This window comes from Herpailurus yagouaroundi, unplaced genomic scaffold (assembly GCF_014898765.1).
Source record: "Herpailurus yagouaroundi ecotype Mexico unplaced genomic scaffold, PumYag 183, whole genome shotgun sequence".
Taxonomy (NCBI): domain Eukaryota; kingdom Metazoa; phylum Chordata; class Mammalia; order Carnivora; family Felidae; genus Herpailurus; species Herpailurus yagouaroundi.
The window spans coordinates 17,525,442-17,545,260 of record NW_024412414.1 but is presented as its reverse complement, the minus strand read 5'-3'; the positions used below and the strand labels follow the sequence as shown (position 1 = coordinate 17,545,260).

Sequence of the window (19,819 nt, the reverse complement as noted above, 5' to 3'; positions counted from 1 at the left end):
CAAATTATTAAGCACCCACAGAGTTACAAGCATTGTACAAAATATTAAAACACATGTTCCTTCTCTTTTAGAGCAAAAATGCCTATTCTGTGGCACTCTTTTGTTTTGTTTTGTTTTTTGAGAGAGAGATAGAGAGACAGAGCAGAGCGCAAGCAGGGCAGGGGCAGAGAGAGAGGGACACAGAGAATCCGAAGCAGGCTCCAGGCTCTGAGCTGTCAGCACAGAGCCTGATGCAGGGCTGGAAGCCACGAACCTCGAGAGCATGACCTGAGCTGAAGTGGGACTCTCAACTGACTGAGCCACCCAGACGCCCCTGTGGCATTCATTTTTGCATGGCGTTGACATTTTAGTTCTAGTGTCATAAAATGACCAGGTCTTCAAGACTTGCTCAAGAAACAAGTTTCTGACCCACGGCCATTGATCCCGCAGGAAGTTTCTCTGTCAGCTGTTACGCTTCACATCCTCTCCCTCTGAAACCACCACCGCCTTCCTCCTCTGAAGCTCCACCCTCCACCTCCTTTTCCACCTCGGCCACATCCTGCTCTTCCTCCTACTCGACCTCCCCTCTGCCACCACCTCCTTTCTCACCTGGAGGTCGAGGTAAAAACTTCTGCCGTGCTAGCAGGGTATATGGGTCCATATAAAACTTCTGCATTTTTTTTTTGTTTTTTTAAAGGAAGATACCTTTATAGTTTCTGACGATTTAACTGAAAAATAAAAATCTCAAAGTTGTCCAAATAGTTCACCTTACCAATTTGTTCTTTGTTCTCTCAAACAAACCAGAGCGTTGAAAGAAGGCACCTTATTTTCATCTATAGTACATTTACAAACTATGTCCTCGTCACCAGGATGCAGCAACTCTCCTAATAAAAACGACACCTTCCGGAGGTCCTTGGCCTTGGCCTTTGGTAAAGCCTGTGCGGGCATATCCTGTCCACATCCTCCTCTGCCGCCACTGCCACCCGTGAAATGACCACCTCCACGTGGGACGTGGTTGCTGCTGCCATGGGGAATGAAGCCCCCACCTCAAGGAGAACCTCCACGACCTCCACCTTGAAAAGACATGCTTGCTCTACTGATGCCACGTGCACCTCTGGCCAAACCCCACATCTGTGATGGACAGGAGTCTGAGCATTCTCCAAACTAACCCCCCCGCCAACTTCTTCCCAAGTCTTCCTTCGACAGTCCATCCTCATTTGCAGTCTCCTCACTCACTGAAGCTACTGTCTCTCCGTCCTCCGTGGCCCAGGGAGTGCCAGGATAGCATGGTCATGACAAGCAGTATTTAAAATCATACTTGGGGCACCAGGGTGGCTCATTCGGTTAAGCGTCTGACTCTAGCTCCGGTCATGATGGCACGGTTTGTGAGGTCGAGCCTGGCATTGGGCTCTGCACTGACCGTGTAGAGTCTGCTTGGGATTTTCTCTCTCTCCCTACATCTCTGCTCCTCCCCAACTCATGCTTTCGCTCTCAACATCAACAAATAAACTTTTAAAACATTACAAAAAAATAATCAAGTCACACTTGCCCTTGGATCGAATTCAGCCAATTATGATTTGTGTGTAGTTACCTCTTGGTGTAGTTACCTCTCCTCTCCAATCCTCACTTTTCATATCTGTACAATACCATGGGGTATTCATTTGTGTGGTTTGGCATAACAAATACCACACACAGGGTGGCTTAAACAAAAGACATTTATTTTCTCACAGTTCTGGAAGCCAGAAGTACAAGATCAAGGTGCCAGCAGCGTTGGTCTCTGGTGAGACTCCCTTCCTGGCTTATGGATGGTCACCTTCTCACTGTGCCCTCACATGGTCTTTCTTCTGTGCCCACAGTGAGCGGGGGGGGTGTAGGGGGATCTCTGGTGTGTCTTCCTCTTCTTAAAGGACACCAGCTCTACCAGGCTAGGGCCCGAGCCTTATGACCTCATTTAATATTAACTACCTTCTGATAGGCCTTATCTCCAAATATAGTCCCACTGGAGGTTAAGACATCAGCATATGCATTTTAGGGGGACACAGTTCAGTCTACCACAAATAGTATTCCTGTCTCCTAGAGTTACATGAGCAATGTGCTAGTTCAAGATGCAGACACCAAGACGCTTTACTGGGGAAAATGCCTGGGAGGGTAATGGGGGAAATGAAAGAAGCAAAGAGCTATCAGATCACAGAGTGTCTGAATGATGCTACAGAGGCAGAGGGCAAAGAAGGGAGTTGGGTAGGGAAATACTTAGATTACAGTAACACTTGCAAGGAAGTTTCAGCAAAGTCAAAGTCCTAAAACCCAAATCCCTGTTGCACTTAATTGCTGGCGGGGGGCGCTGGGGGAAAAGGCTGGGGGAAGTGCTGGGAACACAATGGTGGCTTCAGAGGACAGCAGGTGGGACCATTCGTCAATTATGCAATGATCTGAGGAGAGTCACTGCATGTCTACCACCAGGATCAAGTTCAATAACTCACATGGAGCCCCTACCCCCGATCTCAGAGTACAGGCTCTGTAACATAGTGGTGGTGATAGACAATTCCAATGATGGTGATCAGGATGACATCATTCTTTCCAGTTTACTGAGGTTCTTAGAATCTGACTTGCATGGAATCCACTCATGGGCTGCCATCATGCTCTGAAGCTCCAAAATCTTTCCTGGTGAGCTGATCCGATAATGTCCTTGTTCTCCAGTACTCAACTGACCTTCCCATCCAAACACTTTTGTAAACATCTACTGAGTAGTAACATGTATTTTATCATCACCCAAAGAATCAGGGTAACCCTACAGTCACCCCAGTTTACTCTCTGGAGAAATATTCCAAGCTACTGACATAGGAAGAGGAATGAGACAGAGCCTGGCACACTCCTTGAGTTGAGAGCACAGAGGTGGCAGATCAGGCAGGCAAAAGTGGCTAAGGTTCACTCGGCAGGGTACCAGACAGAGTATAAGGAGAGGGGACTCAGAGATTTGCTGAGAGTCCCCTTGATTATTTAGTGGAGAACTGATCTTCCATGAATGTGAAAAACCACCTGAAGCGTGAGGTAGGAAGAATCACTCAAAAGAATCAGAAGAAATCCTTTGTAGAGCTCATGTGCTACCAGAAATAGCAGATGATCTCCTTAATCAGAGTGAAAAACTTTGTAATTCGCAGGGCATCAGGGGCAGTACTCAGAAGGGTCTTTCCACAGTAATGGGGAATCACAAACCCTAACCCAATGCTGATCTGGCCCCAACCAACAAAGCTTAAAAGCAAGTCCCAAATAGGACAAACTACTCCCAAGTAACTTAACCTTGTCCCAGAACAAAGTCCAAGAATGTTTAAAGGAATACAAAAATATCTAGCACTTAATAAGGTAAAATCCAAAATATCTAGCATCCCATCAAAAATTACCAGGCATATAAAAGTGAAAATTGGACCCATAATAATGAGAAAAGTCAATCAAAACCAATCCCAAACTGATACTAATGTTAGAATTATCAAGCAGAGGCATTCAAAATTGTCCCAAGGAAAATCAGAAAATATTTTGAATTGAATAAAAATTAAATCCAGCAAGCCAAAATGTGTAGGATACAACTTAAGCAGTATTTACATGGAACTTTGTAGCACTTGGAAACAAAGATCTCAAATCAACAATTGAAGCCTCTTACTTAAGACACAACAAAAATAAGAGTAAATAATTCCATGGCAAGGCAGAAGGGAGTCCGAATAAATACAATAAGAAACTGAAAACAGGGGCACCTGGGAGGCTCAGTTGGTTAACCATCTGACTTTGGCTCAGATCATGATCTCATGGCTTGTGGGTTGGAGCCCCACATCAGGTTCTGTGCTGTGCAGAGCCTGCTTTGGATTCTTTCTCTCTGCCCCTCCCCCGCTCATGCTCTCTCATCTCTCTTTCTCTCTCTCAAAACAAATAAATAAACTTTAAAAAAAATTAAGAGAAGAAACTGAAAATAAAAATAATAGGAAAAAAAATCAATGAAATGAAAAGGTGATTATTCGAAAAGATCAATAAAAATGACAAACCGCTAACCAGATCTACAAAGAAAAGCAGAAAGAAGATGCAAATTATCACATCAAAAATGAAAAAGGAGACATCACTACAGACTCCACACACACTGAAATGATAACTATATACACATACATTTAAAAACTTAGAGGTAACGAACCAATTTCTTAAAAGCAACAAACTCTCAAAATTCAGAAGAAAGAATAATCTTACACTTATCTAGAAATCAAATTTATAGTTAAAAATCTTCTGCTCCCGGTGTACCTGGGTGGTTCAGTTGGTTAAACATCTGACTCTTGACCTTGGCTCAGGTCATGATCTCAGGGTTTCAGAGTTTGAGCCCGGCATGAGGATTCTCTCTCTCCTCTTTCTGCTCTGCCCCCCTATCTCAAAATAAGTAAATCAACTTAAAAAAATCTGCCCCTCCAAAACAAACAAATGAACAAACCAAAAAACCTCTTCCAGTTCCCAGATACATTAACTGGCAAACTGTTCCAAACATCTAAAGATGCAATAAGACTAAGGTTAAACAATCTTTGCCAGGAAACAGAAGAGGAGAAAACATTTCCCAATTAATTATATAAGGCCCATTACCCTGATATCAAAACCAGAAAAAGGCAGCACAAGAAAAATACAGACCAATATGCTTTATGAACATAGCTGCAAAAATTCTCAACAAAATATTAAGAAATCAAATCCAGCAACATATAAAAAGAAAATACATCACAACCAAATGGGATTTATCCCAGGAATATAAATCCATTTAAAATTCAAAAATAATCAGTGTAATCTATCATATCAAAGCTATAAAGAAGAAATACCACATCATCAGATACTTAATGCAAAAAAAAAAAACAACTTCAATAAAATTCAATATTTAGGGATTCCTGGGTAACTCAGTCAGTCAGTTAAGCATATGACTCTTGATCTTGGCTCAGGTCAAGATCTCACAGTCATGAGATCAAGCCCCACGTCTGGCTCTGTGCTGACAGGGCAGAGCCTGCTTGGGATTCTCTCTCTCTCTCTTTCTCTGCCTCTCTCCTGTTTGTGCTCTCTCTCTCAAACTAAATAAAAATAAACTTTAAAAAATTAATATTTATTCATGATTTAAAAACTCAACAAACCAGAAATAGAAGGGAACTACATCAGCCTGATAAAGACTGAATGCTTTCCTAAAAACAAAGCAATGATGTGTACTTTTACTACTCCTACTCAACATCATAGTAAAAATCCTAGTTAGTAGTAAGAAGTAGTAATAAAAGACAACTAGCTCATAAAGGAAGAAATAAAACTGTGCCTAGTCACAGATGATGTGATTATCTATGTAGAAAATTCCAAGAAATCTCAAAAAACAAACAAACAAACAAACCCAAACTCACCCCTCTTAGAACTAATAAGTGAGGGGACGACTGAATGGCTCAATCAGTTAAGCATCTGACATCGGTTCAGGTCACGATCTCACCATTTGTTGAGTTCAAGCCCTGCATCTGGTGAGACTGAGCCCCACTTCAGGTAAGCACAAGCCTGCTTCCGGTGGGCTCAAGCCCTGTTTCAAGTGAGCCCCACTTTGGGTGAGCCCTGCTTCTCTCTCTCCCTCTCTCTCTCTGCCCCTCACTCACTTGAGCCCTCTCTGTCTAAAAAAGAAAAGAAAAGAAAAGAAAAGAAAAGAAAAGAAAAGAAAAGAAAAGGAAAGGAAAGGAAAGGAAAGGAAAAGAAAGGAAAGGAAAGAAGGAACTAATAAGTGAGTTAATATGGTCATAGGATTCAGGGTCAGCTGTGCAAAAAGCTGTGCAAAAAACAAACAATCTGATTAAAAAATGGGCAGAGCGTCTGAATATATATATATTTCCAAAGAACACATACAGATGGCCAGTGGTACATGGGAAGATGCTCCACATCACTAATCAAATCCACAATGAAATATCACCTCACACCTATTAGAATGGCTATTATAAAAAAGACAAGAGATATCAAGTATTGGTGAGGATACAGAGAAACGGGAACCCATGTGCACTGCTGTTGTGAAGGTTAATTAATACAGCCACTGTTAAAACAGTATGGAGATTCTTTAAAAATTATAAATAAAACTACCATATGACCCAGCAATCTACTTCTAGGTGTTTATTAGAAGAAAACAAAAACACTAACTCAAAAAGATCTATGCACCCCCACGTTCATTGCAGCATTATTTATAAGAGTCAACACATATATCAACAATAGCCAAACTATGGGAAAAGCACAAATGTCCATTCACTGATGAATGGATAAAGAAGATATGGAATATATATACAATGGAATATTAGCCATCAAAAAGAATGAAATCATGAAATCTTGCCATTTGCAATGATGTGGATGGAGCTAGAGTGTATTATGCTGTGTGAAATACGTCAGTCAAAGACAAATTCCATTTGATTTCACTCATGTGGAATTTAACAAACAGATGAACATATGAGAAGAAAAAAAGAAAGGGAAATAAACCATAAGGGACTCTTAATGATAGAGAACAAACTGAGGGTTGATGGAGGTGGATGGGGAATGGGCTAAATGGGTGATGGGTATAAAGGAGGGCGCCTGTTATGATGGGCACTGGGTGTAATAGTGATGAATCACTAAATCCTACTCCTGAAACCAATATTACATTATATATTAGCTAACTAGAATTTAAATTCAAATTTTGAAAAAAAAAAATCAACACATACCTAAGTGTCCATTGATAGATGAATGAACACACACACACACACACACACACACACACACACACAGTATTATCCAGCCATAAGAAAAGAATGAAATCTTGCCATCTGCAAAAACATGGATAGACCTTGAGGGCATTGTGCTAAGTGAAACAAGTCAGACAGAGAAATACAAATACCATATGATCTTACTTATATATGAAATCAAAAACAAATAAAACAAAACAACAAAACCAGAGCTCAAAGATGATAGAAAACAGATTGGTCATTTCCAGAGGTTGGCGGGGGAGGTGGTGCACAAAATGGGTGAAGGGAGTCAAAAGGTACTAACTTACAGCTATAAAAAAATAGGTCATACGGATATAATGCACAGCAATGTGACTATAGTTAATAAAACTATATTGCATATTTGAAAGTTGCTAAGGAGAGAAAATCTTAAAAGTTTTCATCATACACACAGAAAAATGTTGTAACTAAGTATGGGGACAGATATTAACTAGACTTACTTTAGTGATCATTTCATCATATATATATATACATATATATATATATAATTTATTTCATCATATATTCATCATATATATATATATATATACATTTATATATATATATAAAATCATGTTGTACACCTGAAACTACTATAATGTTATATGTAAATCATAGTTCAATAAAGAAAAAAAAGCAAGGCAGAAGTATGAGACAGTTATATTAGGGGTAATATAACTGCTGGCTACAGAACTGAATACATACAGTACTGTATTTCTTGCTGATTTTAATTCACGGATTCTGTACATAAATATGGTTAGAGAAAAAAACAATTTATGTTTCTATAAACTAATAATGAACAATTGGAACCCAATTTTAAAAAAATCCCATCTATAATAGCTCAAAACTAATTATAAATCTAGTAAAACATATATAGGATATATATGGTAATAATCACAAAATTCTGATCAAAGTAGTTAAAGAAAACGTAAGTAAATAGAGACATACCATGTTCATGGATCGAAATACTGAAAATAATTAAAAGGTAAATTCTTTACAAATTGATCTATAAATTTAGGAAATTTCAATAAAAATTCCAACAGGATTTTTTTGTAGATAGAGAATATGATTCTAAAATTTACATGGAAAGCAAACAACCAAAATAGCAAAAGCAAATTAAAAAAAAAAGAAACTGGAGAACTCACACTACTGCCTTTAAAAATTATTACAATACAACTTGAGACACTTGAGACTATCTTGTACTGGCAGAAGGATAGACACACAGATCAGCAGAATAGAATACAGTTTAGAAATAAACATGGCCAATTGATTTGGACAGAGGTAGGAAGGCAACTGAATAGAGAAACGATGGTCTTTTCAACAAGCGATATTGCAACAAATAGATGTACATATGTTAAAAAAACAAGTGAACCTCAACCTATACCTCACACTTTATACAAAAAGGGATTTAAAATGATAATAAGTATAAATGTAAAAGTATAAAACCTTTAGAAAAATAAAGAGGAGAAAAATCTTTGTGGTTTTGTGTTACGCAAAGAGTTCTTAGCTATGACACCAAAGGGCCGATCCATACAAGAAAAATTGCTACATTGTACTTCATCAAAATTAAACACTTTTGCTTTGCAAAAGACATGAAAAGTCAGGAGAAAAATATTTGGAAATTACATATCCAGTGAAGGACTTGTATACAAAATATATAAACAGTTCTGAAACTTAACAGAAGGAAAACAAACAATCCAATTTTAAAATGGGCAAAAGATTTGGACAGACACTTCACAAAGAAGTTAAAGTGATGGGAAAAAAACAGCATGAAAAGATATGCAGCATCATTAACAATCAGGGAAATACAAGCTAAAACCGAAATGAAATAACATTACACATTTTAGAATGGGTGGGGGGGGCTGTCAGTACGATGTGCGGGCAAGGATATGAAGCAACTGGAAATCTCTTACACTGATGGTGGGAATGCAAATTGGTGCAGTTACTGTGGGAAACGGTTTCCCTGCTTCTTATAAATTTAAAGACGCAAATACTCAAATGACGTCAGTGATGTCACCCGTATGTATTTACCCTAGGTAAAGGAAAACATATGTTTATACAAAAACCTGTACAAAAATGGTGATAACTTAATGTCACTGAATCACAGTTAAAAATGGTTTAATTCTATGTTATGTATATTGTACCTCAAAAAAATGAAGAAAAAATCCCCCACATCCCATCTCTGTTTTCTGAGAGGAAAAACAATGTTTAGAACAACTCCATTCATGAGTGCCCAACACTGAAGACATCTAAGTGTCCTTCAACAGTAAATGAGTAAGCTACCTATGGTATATCTGTACCAAAGAATACTACTCAACAATTAAAAAAAAAATATTGAGACATACAACAAATGGGATGAATCTTAGAGGCATTATGCTGACTGAAGGAAGTCAATTTCAAAAGGTTAGTATTCATATGACTTTGTTTACATGACAATTTGGAAATGGCAAAATTATAGGGATAGATCTTTAGTCGCCAGGAGTTAGGATTTGGGGAAAGGTATGACTACAAAGGGGTGGAAAAGAGAGTGTTTTCAGGTGGTAGAGCTGTTCTGTGTCCTATGGTGGTGGTTCCATGATTCTACACATGAGCTAAAACTCCGAGAAGGGTATACACCCCCAAAAGTCAAATTTATGACTTTATTTATATGAATAAATGTATGATCATTTATATGAATATATATGATTCATTTATATGATTTTTATGATTTATTTATTTGAATATAGAAATAAGTAATAACGTAGAAATAAATCAAACCCATCATCCTCCTAACAGCCACCCCCACCACCAAAATGAAACCAAAACAAAGCACAACCCATCATTTCCTCCCTGCATTCTGTAATGACTAATGTAGTCCAAACTGAGCCAATTTTGAGTCTCTTTTTTCCTACCATCTCTGCGTAAGGGCATCAAGTTCTGTTGATTTTAGAATTGGAGTGATCTTTTGAGTTAGTCCTCTCCTTGCTGAACCCCCAGTTTTATACTTTTAGACCTGTGGCCTGGATTAGTTTTGCAGCTTCATAAATGGTTTCTCTGCTCCCACTTTCAATTTGTCCTCTGAACTGGCACCAGGTTTGCACATGCCAATCTTTCATTTGAAAACATATTTAAATATCCCGCAATGATTTACCATCATCTTCAAGATACAGTCTAAACTCCTCCTCCATTTTCCTCCTACGTTGACCTCTTTGCTCCTCAAGTTAGCCCTGCCTTTCCTCACTTCCTTGCCTTTATTCATGCTGTTCCTTCTTAGCTTTCCGTTTTTGTTTGAAAACAGTGCCCATCTCCTCTAAGGCCCTGCTCAGATGTTATCTGCCCTGATGTTCCCAGGCAGGTTTTTTCACCCATAAAATGGTCAGCTGCCTGAGGACAGGGACTGGGTCCCATCTATTTCCAGTTCCAAGCACTGTGCTTGACACAGAGTAGTGACAAAATCCCATTTGTTGAAATGACGTGAGAATAACTGACCTCAACTTAATAAGACATCAGCTTACCTTTCTCTTTTCACTCCATGGTGCTGGTATGCTATAGACACAGCTTCAGCCAGGAGTGTATTCCCCCCCCCCCCCCAGTTTGTTAAGAATCCTTATTGGGAGTTTACTCTGTGCAAAGCAAGGGTGAGAGGCAGGACAGGACTATGAGAGTTTATGGGCAAAGGATAGATACATACACTGAGAGAAGCTAATAATATTCAGGCAAGATTAATGCCCCCTACGTCTTGACTCCTTTTAATATTTATTCTAATACCATTTTTCCTCTTTAATAGAATATGAGAGTCATTCAGATTTCAATAATTCAGAATATATTCCTGACTTGCATATGGGTTAGTTCCCGAACCACATTTGCTGTCCTTCTGGAATAATTTCTTGCTTTCTGCTTTGGGCCCTCATTAGTTGTCTTTGTTCCTGTTTAATCAGTTCTTGTTCCCACCCACAATTTTTCTTTCACTATATTATTACATTTGTCTTGTTTAAAAATATTTTTGGATTTCAAGTATTGGAGATACACTGCTTTAATCTGGAAAGGCTGTGTAATATTGTCATTCAAACTTTGAGGAAAATCATAAAAGGCAAGTATTATCCCTGAACTCCTCGATGAAAGAGCCAACCCATGTTCCCACCCGTTGTCAGGTGTTTGGATAGCACATTACTGCAGGGATTTAGTAGCATTTAAAGGATGCCTGGGTGGGTCAGCCTGTTAAGCGTCCGACTCTTGATTTCAGTTTAGGTCATGATCTCACGGTGTCATGAGTTCGAGCCCCGCACTGGGCTCTGTGCTGATCCCTCTCTCTCTCTCTCTCTCTCTCTCTCTCTCTCTGCCCATCCCCTGCTCATGCTTTCTCTGTGTCTCTGGAAATAAATAAATAAACTTTTTTAAAAATGTGCTTTAAAAAAAGTATTCGGAGATAAAATTGCCTGGTCTTTTTTAAAACATGGAGTTTTTATTTTTAAGTCCGGTAGTAAATTATAGTTTTTAAGAAAGATATTACAATCTTGGGCTCCATCTAAAAAAATGCATCATATTGAAAGTAGCCAAAGATTTTGTGATCATAGTCACCCAACACTAAAATATTTTGGGCTTGCTCAAACCTATATACTTTTACTTATTTATAAATTATATATGTACAGATACATATAAACTGTAATAATGTACTACTATGTATATGTACAATATGCTGATGTGAGCATTAAAAACCATGCAAAAAATGAATATTTAAAGAATGGGATTAAATATAAATAAGAGAAGTTCTACTATTTTCTTTCTATACCCCAATAAATGATATTGTATGCCCAGTAGGGTATGTACCCCCTACTTTTAAGACCATGCATGTAGACAATGTACTCTTCAGCCCATTCTTGGAAAACTGGATTGGGTTGTTTTAGGACACAAGTAGACGAATGAGAACAAGTCAAAGGGAGACTGAATGTGGCAGATACACCTGGGAGAGATATCAGGCTCACAACTCCCCAGGGACCACATCCATGCCACCACTTTCTTCCATCCTTCTGTTAACCAGCTCTGACTTCGGGGCTATAAGGGGAAGCCCTTGGCCCAGGCTGAGTTCATCAAATTCCTCTGCACTTCATTGGCATCAAGTGATGAGTCCAAGGATGCACGTGGTCCTGACCAAGCCAATCTGTAGAAGTTCTTCTACCAATGATTGACCTTTAGCTAGAAGATGAGCTCTTTACAAAAACGCTAAAGGTATAAGACTAGAGCTGCTGGCAATATATTCGGTACTCAATGGAAAATGGCCATCCACAGCAGTAGAAAAATCAAAGCAATATGCCTTCATCATGGCTTCGTTACAGGATATAAAAGCCCATGAATTCCTCCTGGTGCTTAAAACTGGGATGAATTGGGTTTCTGTTGCTTGCAACTAAAAAAAGCTATAAATATCAGTGATAAAGATCCTGTAGGGTTAGAAATCATTTATTCATTCTATAAATATTTATTGGCCTTATATTCTGTGTCAGTTACTGTTCCAGCTGCTAGAAATAGAGCAGCGAATCGCAAAAAAAAAAAAAAAAAAAAAAAAAAAAAAAAAAAAAAAAAAAAAAAAGAAACACTGCACTGATGAAGCTCATATTGTAGTAGGGCAGACAGAGAATGACCAAGACAAAGAAAACAATCTATATTATGATACAAAGTAATAAAGAAAAAGAAATACAGGAGGGAGGGAAATAGTATATTTGGCTAGGGTAGCCAGGGAAGGCCTCACTGAAATAGTCAAGGGAATGAGCTATGAAAATACCTGGAGAAACAATGGTCTACGCATCGAGAACAGCAAGTGCAAAGGCCCTGAGGCAGGCCTGCTATGTGAAAGGTACAGCCAAGAGGTTAGTATGGCTAGAGTGGAAGGAACAGGAAAAAGGGTAGCAAGACAGAAAGTTAACAAGACCATAATGTACAGCACCTTGTGGGGCACTGGAGGCCTCTGTCTCTACTTTGTGTGAGATGGAAACTTGTACAGGGTTTTGAGCAACAAAGTGACGTAGTCTGCATTTCTGCAAATGCATTAGATGAGAAATCTGGGTAGAGCTGGGAACGTCGGTCTCAAAAGGCTCTCAGAGGACTCAGTCGTGCTTCCCATGTCTGAAAAGCCTGTTTGTGCAGGGCCATTCCCTGATGCTGAGGAGAAACATCTGGACCAATGACACAAGAATGAAGGCGATGGGGTGGCAGATTTCAGCATAGTCACTGCTGACACCCGTCACAGGCTCCCTGATCCCCACTATTCACTGTGAAGTCCACAGGTGACAGGGCTCTAGGAATCCAACAGCAACCCACAGCACCCAAAGATTTTGCCTTTCTGCTGTCTCACAGCAATTTTTGTCCCAAACAATTCACATTAGCCGTAAGAAGAACCCCCCATATAAATCAGCTTTTTGGGGGGATATTTCTGCCCAATTTTCAATACGTTGGGTTGTGATATTAGAAAGACCCAATCTTAAAGGTGCCCACCCTGTGAAGAAATGACATACCTACTTCATTCTGGTGTGAGCCTGCCTGAGATGAGAAAACCCACCTCTGCAGCCAGGGAAAAGCATTGCTTAAATCTCTCCCATCTCTGAAAGGAGCCCCACTCTACTGAGTATGTTTTTTGCCTACTGAATATTCAACATGAGCCACATATGGTCCTTGAACTCATGGAATGTAAGGGCAGACAGGGACCTTTGTGTTTATCTCACGGGAATGCAACACTGGCTTTACCACAGTTGCCAACTCTGATGGATTGGTATTGACTGCCGGGAAATCTGTGATGAAAAGCTGGTGGTATTTGCAAGGGGAGCCCGGTGGATGAGCCAGGGGCTGGAGCTACACAACACATGTCCCCTGACTCTGGCCTGCTGATTCTAACCCAACCCCTCCACTCTGCAGCTCATCAAACCAAAGCTTTCGCCATCCCCACTGGTCAAGGAAATGACCTCAGGTGCGCTGAGGTGAATCTACACTGGTCAAACATGGCTCCAGAGTTTGACTCGCGCGACACTTAGGGCCAACTTTAAGGAATAGGTGGCTGCCAGTGTGGGTTCACATTTTTGAAAGGCTCCAGCACCCCTGCCGAAGGGTCCTTCACTTGTTTCCCATCCCCAAATTCCACAGTAGCACATCCAATAAATTTTAGGTGTCTCTTCTTTGGGATTCTTTGTGAATTAAAACGTTAATATCCTTGGGAGAGGCAACAGAAAATGATTTCAGTGTTGTCTCTCTCAGAATGAATAATAGTATCAGGCATTGTCGGTAAAAAAAAAAAATCTTTCTTAATGGTGTCATTTAAATTTAGGGGAAGAAAAATCATTAAAAAAAAAAAAAAAAAACAAAAAACCGTTTCACCCAAGGTGGGTGGATGAGGATTAAGCATTAAGGACATTCGATGGGGGCAGGGAGGGCGCATGAGGAAAAGGTTGATGGGAGGCAGTGCAAAGCCACCTTGGTACTCTCTGCACTTCTGCCTGGACCCAGTCCTGTTTATACCGTTTCAGGGTCAAATGGCTAAGCGATTTGCACCTTACAAAGGCAGCTGTGCTAGATGCCCATTGTCCTTCATTGTCCATAATAAGTTATTAAAAAAAAAAAAGCCTAGGGGCACCTGGGTGGCTCAGTCAGTTGAGCATCCAACTTTAGCTCAGGTCATGATCTCACGGTTGGTGAGTTCGAGACCCGCGTTGGGCTCACTGCTGTCAGCATGTAGCCTGCTTCAGATCTTCTGTTCACTTCTTGCTGCCCCTCCCCCACTCGTGTTCTCCCCAAAATGAACACTTAAAAAAAAAAACAAGCTTAAATTACAACCAGGTGTTATCATTCTTCCTCTACTTTACAAAACTATTTATGAAATGACCCTCTTAGGGGCGCCTGGGTGGCGCAGTCGGTTAAGCGTCCGACTTCAGCCAGGTCACGATCTCGCGGTCCGTGAGTTCGAGCCCCGCGTCAGGCTCTGGGCTGATGGCTCAGAGCCTGGAGCCTGTTTCCGATTCTGTGTCTCCCTCTCTCTCTGCCCCTCCCCTGTTCATGCTCTGTCTCTCTCTGTCCCAAAAATAAATAAACATTGAAAAAAAAATTTTTTTTTAAATAAAAAAAAGAAATGACCCTCTTAGCATCAAACACCTTCCCTTATCTTTTCCCACTGTGACGGTAGTTGAAAATGGACGTGTCCACAGGGACCAGGCAGATGAGAACGGCGACAAAATAGAGCCAGGTTAAAGAGCAAGACAACAAACACGCGGCATCAGGAAAACAACAGAGAAGGGTGAGGACTGCGACATGCTGGAGAGATCATCAGCACTTGAAGACAGCAGCTGTTTAACTCCTTCCTCTCATGAGATTGAGGGCCTAAAACCTTCCAGATTTTCAAGAGTCAGAAACACCTAGCTTCTTGTATGAAACATCCTGATATTTAAATGAGGACACTGAACTTTTTTAAAAAGCTGAACATTGGGCAAACTGATCATAGATGTCTTTGGCCAAGTTTGGCTTTGGCAACCATGTTACTATACCTTGGCAAACTAGAGCCCTCAGGTCAAGTCCGGCCCCTGTCCGTTTTTGTAAATAAAGTTTTATTGGAACATAACCACTCCCATTCATTTACGTGTAGTCTTCTGCTGCAGAGTTGAGAATAGCTGTGTCCAAGACCACATGGCCCACAAGGCCTAAAATATTTGCAAATATACAGATACCTTTACAGAAAACGCTTGTGATTCCTTGATTTAGGGTCTTGAAATTGAGGGACTTTCCCAAGAATTGTGATGTTGTCCAACAGATCAGCTGGCCACCTTTATTAAACGAGTGAAGAAGGAAAAGCCTCAACAACTTTGCTTGGCCTGTTTGAACCACATGCAGATACATACGTGCCGGTTAAAAAAAAAAAAAGAGAGAGGGGTGCCTGGGTGGCTCAGTCAGTCAAAGCATCTGACTTCGGCTCAGGTCATGATCTCACTATTCGTGGGTTCAAGCCCCGCATTGGGTTCTGTGCTGACAGCTCAGAGCCTGGAACCTGCTTCGGATTCTGTGTCTCCCTCTCTCTCTCTGCTCCTCCCCGTCTCTCTGCCCCTCCCCCACTCACACTCGGTCTCTCTCTCAAAAATAAAGAAAACTTTTTTTAAAATTAACAAAATAAGATAGAATCGGTTGCTTTGCCATCACTAACAGAATAATCAACTCGAATACTAAACAAGCCATAAAATAGCAGACTAGTGGTTTTATAGAGTCTCTGGGCATCTGAAGCAGACACACCTGTGTGAGAATCCCACCTCTGCCACCAGTAACTGTGAGGTGTGAGGCTGAGGCTACTTTACATTGACTGTTATGACTGGCAGTTGCATAGTGTATAAAATGGTAACATCATTTGATTAAATTAATAATGATACCTACCCTGCAGATTTTATGCTGAGGCTTGGAAGTAATGTATGTTAAGCATCTAGCACTTAGTAGACGTTTTATAAAGATGGAGCCAGTAGTCTTACTGGTGATGACAGCAACAGTACCATGTAGATGCAAATTTTGCTGCCCAGTATATTTTCTCTCTCTCTTGCATTCTCTTTAATAAGAAAAATTTTTCTAGGATTCTGGGTGTTTCAAAGGAAGGCTCAGGGTAAACAGAAAATTCCCTCCCGTAAGATAAAGTTACTTATTACAGGGACCGGAAAGAGTCTCTTCAATGTAGGTGATCGGGAAATATGCAGAGGGAGAGTATTCAATAAATGGTAGTTGACTGGCATTGATGAATGGGTGTATGGTTCAAGTGATCAAAAACAGTGTAGAGTCTGAACAAAATCTTCAGTTGGAGTGTAGTATTTTTTCCTTGGCACTGTTTCTGAAGATACTTTCGCCAAGTAGAGATAAAGTGGACAAATCCTAACTGTGAAACCATCTAGAAGAAAACAATGCTTTGACGGTGACTTTGACAGTGACTGCAAGGAAATAAAGCAGTAGGGTAAGGTGTGGTGACTGGATGTCCCTGATTAAAAGAGACTCAGGAGACGTAATGACCTAATACAACGCACGGTCCTTGACTAGATTCTGGTTTCAACACATCAGCCATAAAAGAACTTTGGTGGACACTTGAAACACTTTTAAGTATATACTGGATATTAGATAATATTAGAGAATTGATAACAATTTGGTTAGTTCGGTAACAGTATTTTGGTTATGTCATTTTTAGGGCTACTTAATGAAGTATTTAGGGCTAACATGTAATAATGACTGTAACTTCTTTTCAAAAGCTTCGGCCAAAGATTTAAAATGAAACAACGATGACAACTACAGTAACAACAACAAACAACAAACAAGAGAAAGACAAGTAACAGATGCAGGAAAAAGTTAACACCTGTTAAGTCTCAGTGATGGACGTACTTGGCTCTCTACATTTCTGACGTTCGTAATTTTACATGATATGATGTAAAAAAAATCAATAAAAACTATGCTGGATTATTTTTACTGTATTTGAAGATTGTTTCTAGGGCTGGGTTGATCCTTCATGCTCAAGAACACAAAGTCAGGGCACCTGGGTGGCTCAGTCGGTTAAGTGTCCAACTCTTGAATTCAGTTCAGGTCATGATCTCACAGTTTGTGAGAGAGAGCCCCACACTGGGCTCTGCACTTCAGGATAGAGCATGCGTGGGATTCTCTCTCTCGCTCTCTCTCTGCCCCGCCCATGCTCATGCACACATGCTCTCCCTCTCTCTCAAAATAAATAAACTTAAAAAAAATTGTAAAGTCGCCTTGCCCATTGAACTCTAGGCATTTTAGTAATAAATTTAAAAATGGGTTAGTACTGGTGTCTCTGACTGGCTCAGTCAGTAGGGCAAGTGACTCTAGATCTTGGGGTCATGAGTTTGAAACCCACATTGGGGGGCGCCTGGGTGGCGCAGTCGGTTAAGCGTCCGACTTCAGCCAGGTCACGATCTCGCGGTCCGTGAGTTCGAGCCCCGCGTCACGCTTTGGGCTGATGGCTCAGAGCCTGGAGCCTGTTTCCGATTCTGTGTCTCCCTCTCTCTCTGCCCCTCCCCCGTTCATGCTCTGTCTCTCTCTGTCCCAAAAATAAATAAACGTTGGAAAAAAAAAAAGAAACCCACATTGGGCAGAGAGCTTACCTAAAAACTATATTATTACTAATAGTATGAGTTTTAGTCACACTGTTTAGTTTATTATTAGTTTATTATTGGTTTGGTTTATTATTAATCATCGCTGCTGTAACCAATTCCACAAACTTCGTGGCTTCAGTAATATGAAATTATCATGTTAGTTAGTACTTGTGTATGTGAGAAGTTCCACACGGGTTTCACAGGGCTGAAAGAGGGGTGTCGACACCTGGGTGGGGGGCACTCGAGAGAACCCTTTTCCTTGCTTCTAGAGGCCACCTGCCTTCCTTGGCTCATGACCTCCTTTCCCACTTGCAGAGCCAGCAACCTCAAGTCTCTCTTCTTTCCTCGGTGGTCACAGTCCTCTCTCATATCATCTAGGAAAGGACCCATGCGATTGGGTTGTGCCCTCATGGATAATCCGGGATGATCTCCCTACTTCAAGGCCCAGAGCCCCATTTGCCTCTGCAAAGTCCTTTGTGCAGGGTGAGGTGATGTATTCACAGGGTCCAGGATGAGGGTGTGGATAGCTTTGGGGCCGAGTACACTTCTTCCTAGCTCGAACACTATTAATAATAACAACATGTAATATTGCAAGTAGAGCGAGTATATATTAAAGCAACTGTCGCAGCAGCAGCTACCATTCCCTGAGCCTCTGCAATGTGCCAAGCACATGCCAGGGGCTTGTGTGCCTTTTCTCAATGCCCTCACACCACCGTGAGGGTCATTATTTTATTACTCCGATTCTGTAGATGAGGACACCGCCGTCCAGACAGGCCGCGCTATTTCCCCAAGCGGGAACTGGAATCCAGGCCAATATGATCCTGAAGGTCAACTTCAGTCCCCGCCGACTATCGCCTTCCTGCATCTCTACCACCCATAGCACTTTAACTGATGTATGTTGCTAACCCACTCACTGGCCACATTTCAATTATCCACTCGTTTCATCTCTTTTGCTTCTCTCATTTTTCTTCTCATTTCCACGTAAAGGAAATCTTTATTACAAACTTTTAAAGAAATTTTTTTAAGGTTTATTTACTTATTTTGAGAGAGACAGTGCAAGTGGGGGGGGGGGCAGTGAGATGGGGGAGCAGTGGGTCCAGAAGAGGGCTCTGTGCTGAGAGTAGAGAGCCCAAAAAGGGGCTCGAACTCACAAACCACAAGATCACGACCTCAGCCGAAGTCAGATGCTTAACTGACTGAGCCACCCAGGTGCCCCCAAAGGAAGTGTTTCTAGTTCCTATTAGATTTCTTCTGGAGAAAGGCCTCCCAGATACTTAAGTGAATACTGCCACCAATCTGGCGTAAGTCATTCACTTATACAAACTGATAGAGACAGATGTCACTTATAAAACATTTGACTTGGAAATTATGTGGTGGTTGGACCAGATACCTTCAAAGTTGGGGTCTTATCAGAAAATTCTGGTTAAGAGAACTCACAGGAAAAAAAAATTCATTAATAAAGAGCCAGGGCCCCTTGGATGGGTTGACTGGGCTTGTTGCCTTCATAGGTGTCAGGGAAGAGAAGAGAGAGGTCTTGGAGGGCCGGCTACATCAAATAAAAGAGTAAGTTAGAACTACCATTCATTCATCTTGAACAACCTTGGCATCTGGGGGCTTTGCTGTTTCTGGCCGGGCTCCCTCCTTTCCTGTTCCATGAAAGCAAGGCTAAGTTTCACTAAGGTATCTTTCCATCCAGAGAATGTACGTTATCCTACAAACCAAAAACGAATTCTCATCTGTATGTTTTTATTTCAAAATGGTTCATAGCAATTATACTCCTTTGAGAGTTCTACAAATTTTTATAGTTATTTTATCTCTCAAGCTTTCCACAGAGAACTGTATTTAGCATACACATTTGTTTGAATGCTTAATTTTTTTTTTTTCTTGAATAGTCACAGAGGCTGAAATTCCAAGGTGTTTCTATTTGTCTATTAGGAAAAAAAATCTCTTTGCTTCATATAATCTCTCCAAAGCATATTTCCGTCAAAGTCACAATATCCACAT

General features: G+C 40.6%; 1 pseudogene; it reads right to left on the bottom strand.

The window, feature by feature from the left end:
• Positions 1–434: 434 nt before the first annotated feature.
• LOC121041383 (H/ACA ribonucleoprotein complex subunit 1-like) lies at positions 435–1,065 on the bottom strand (annotated as a pseudogene).
• Positions 1,066–19,819: the final 18,754 nt, after the last annotated feature.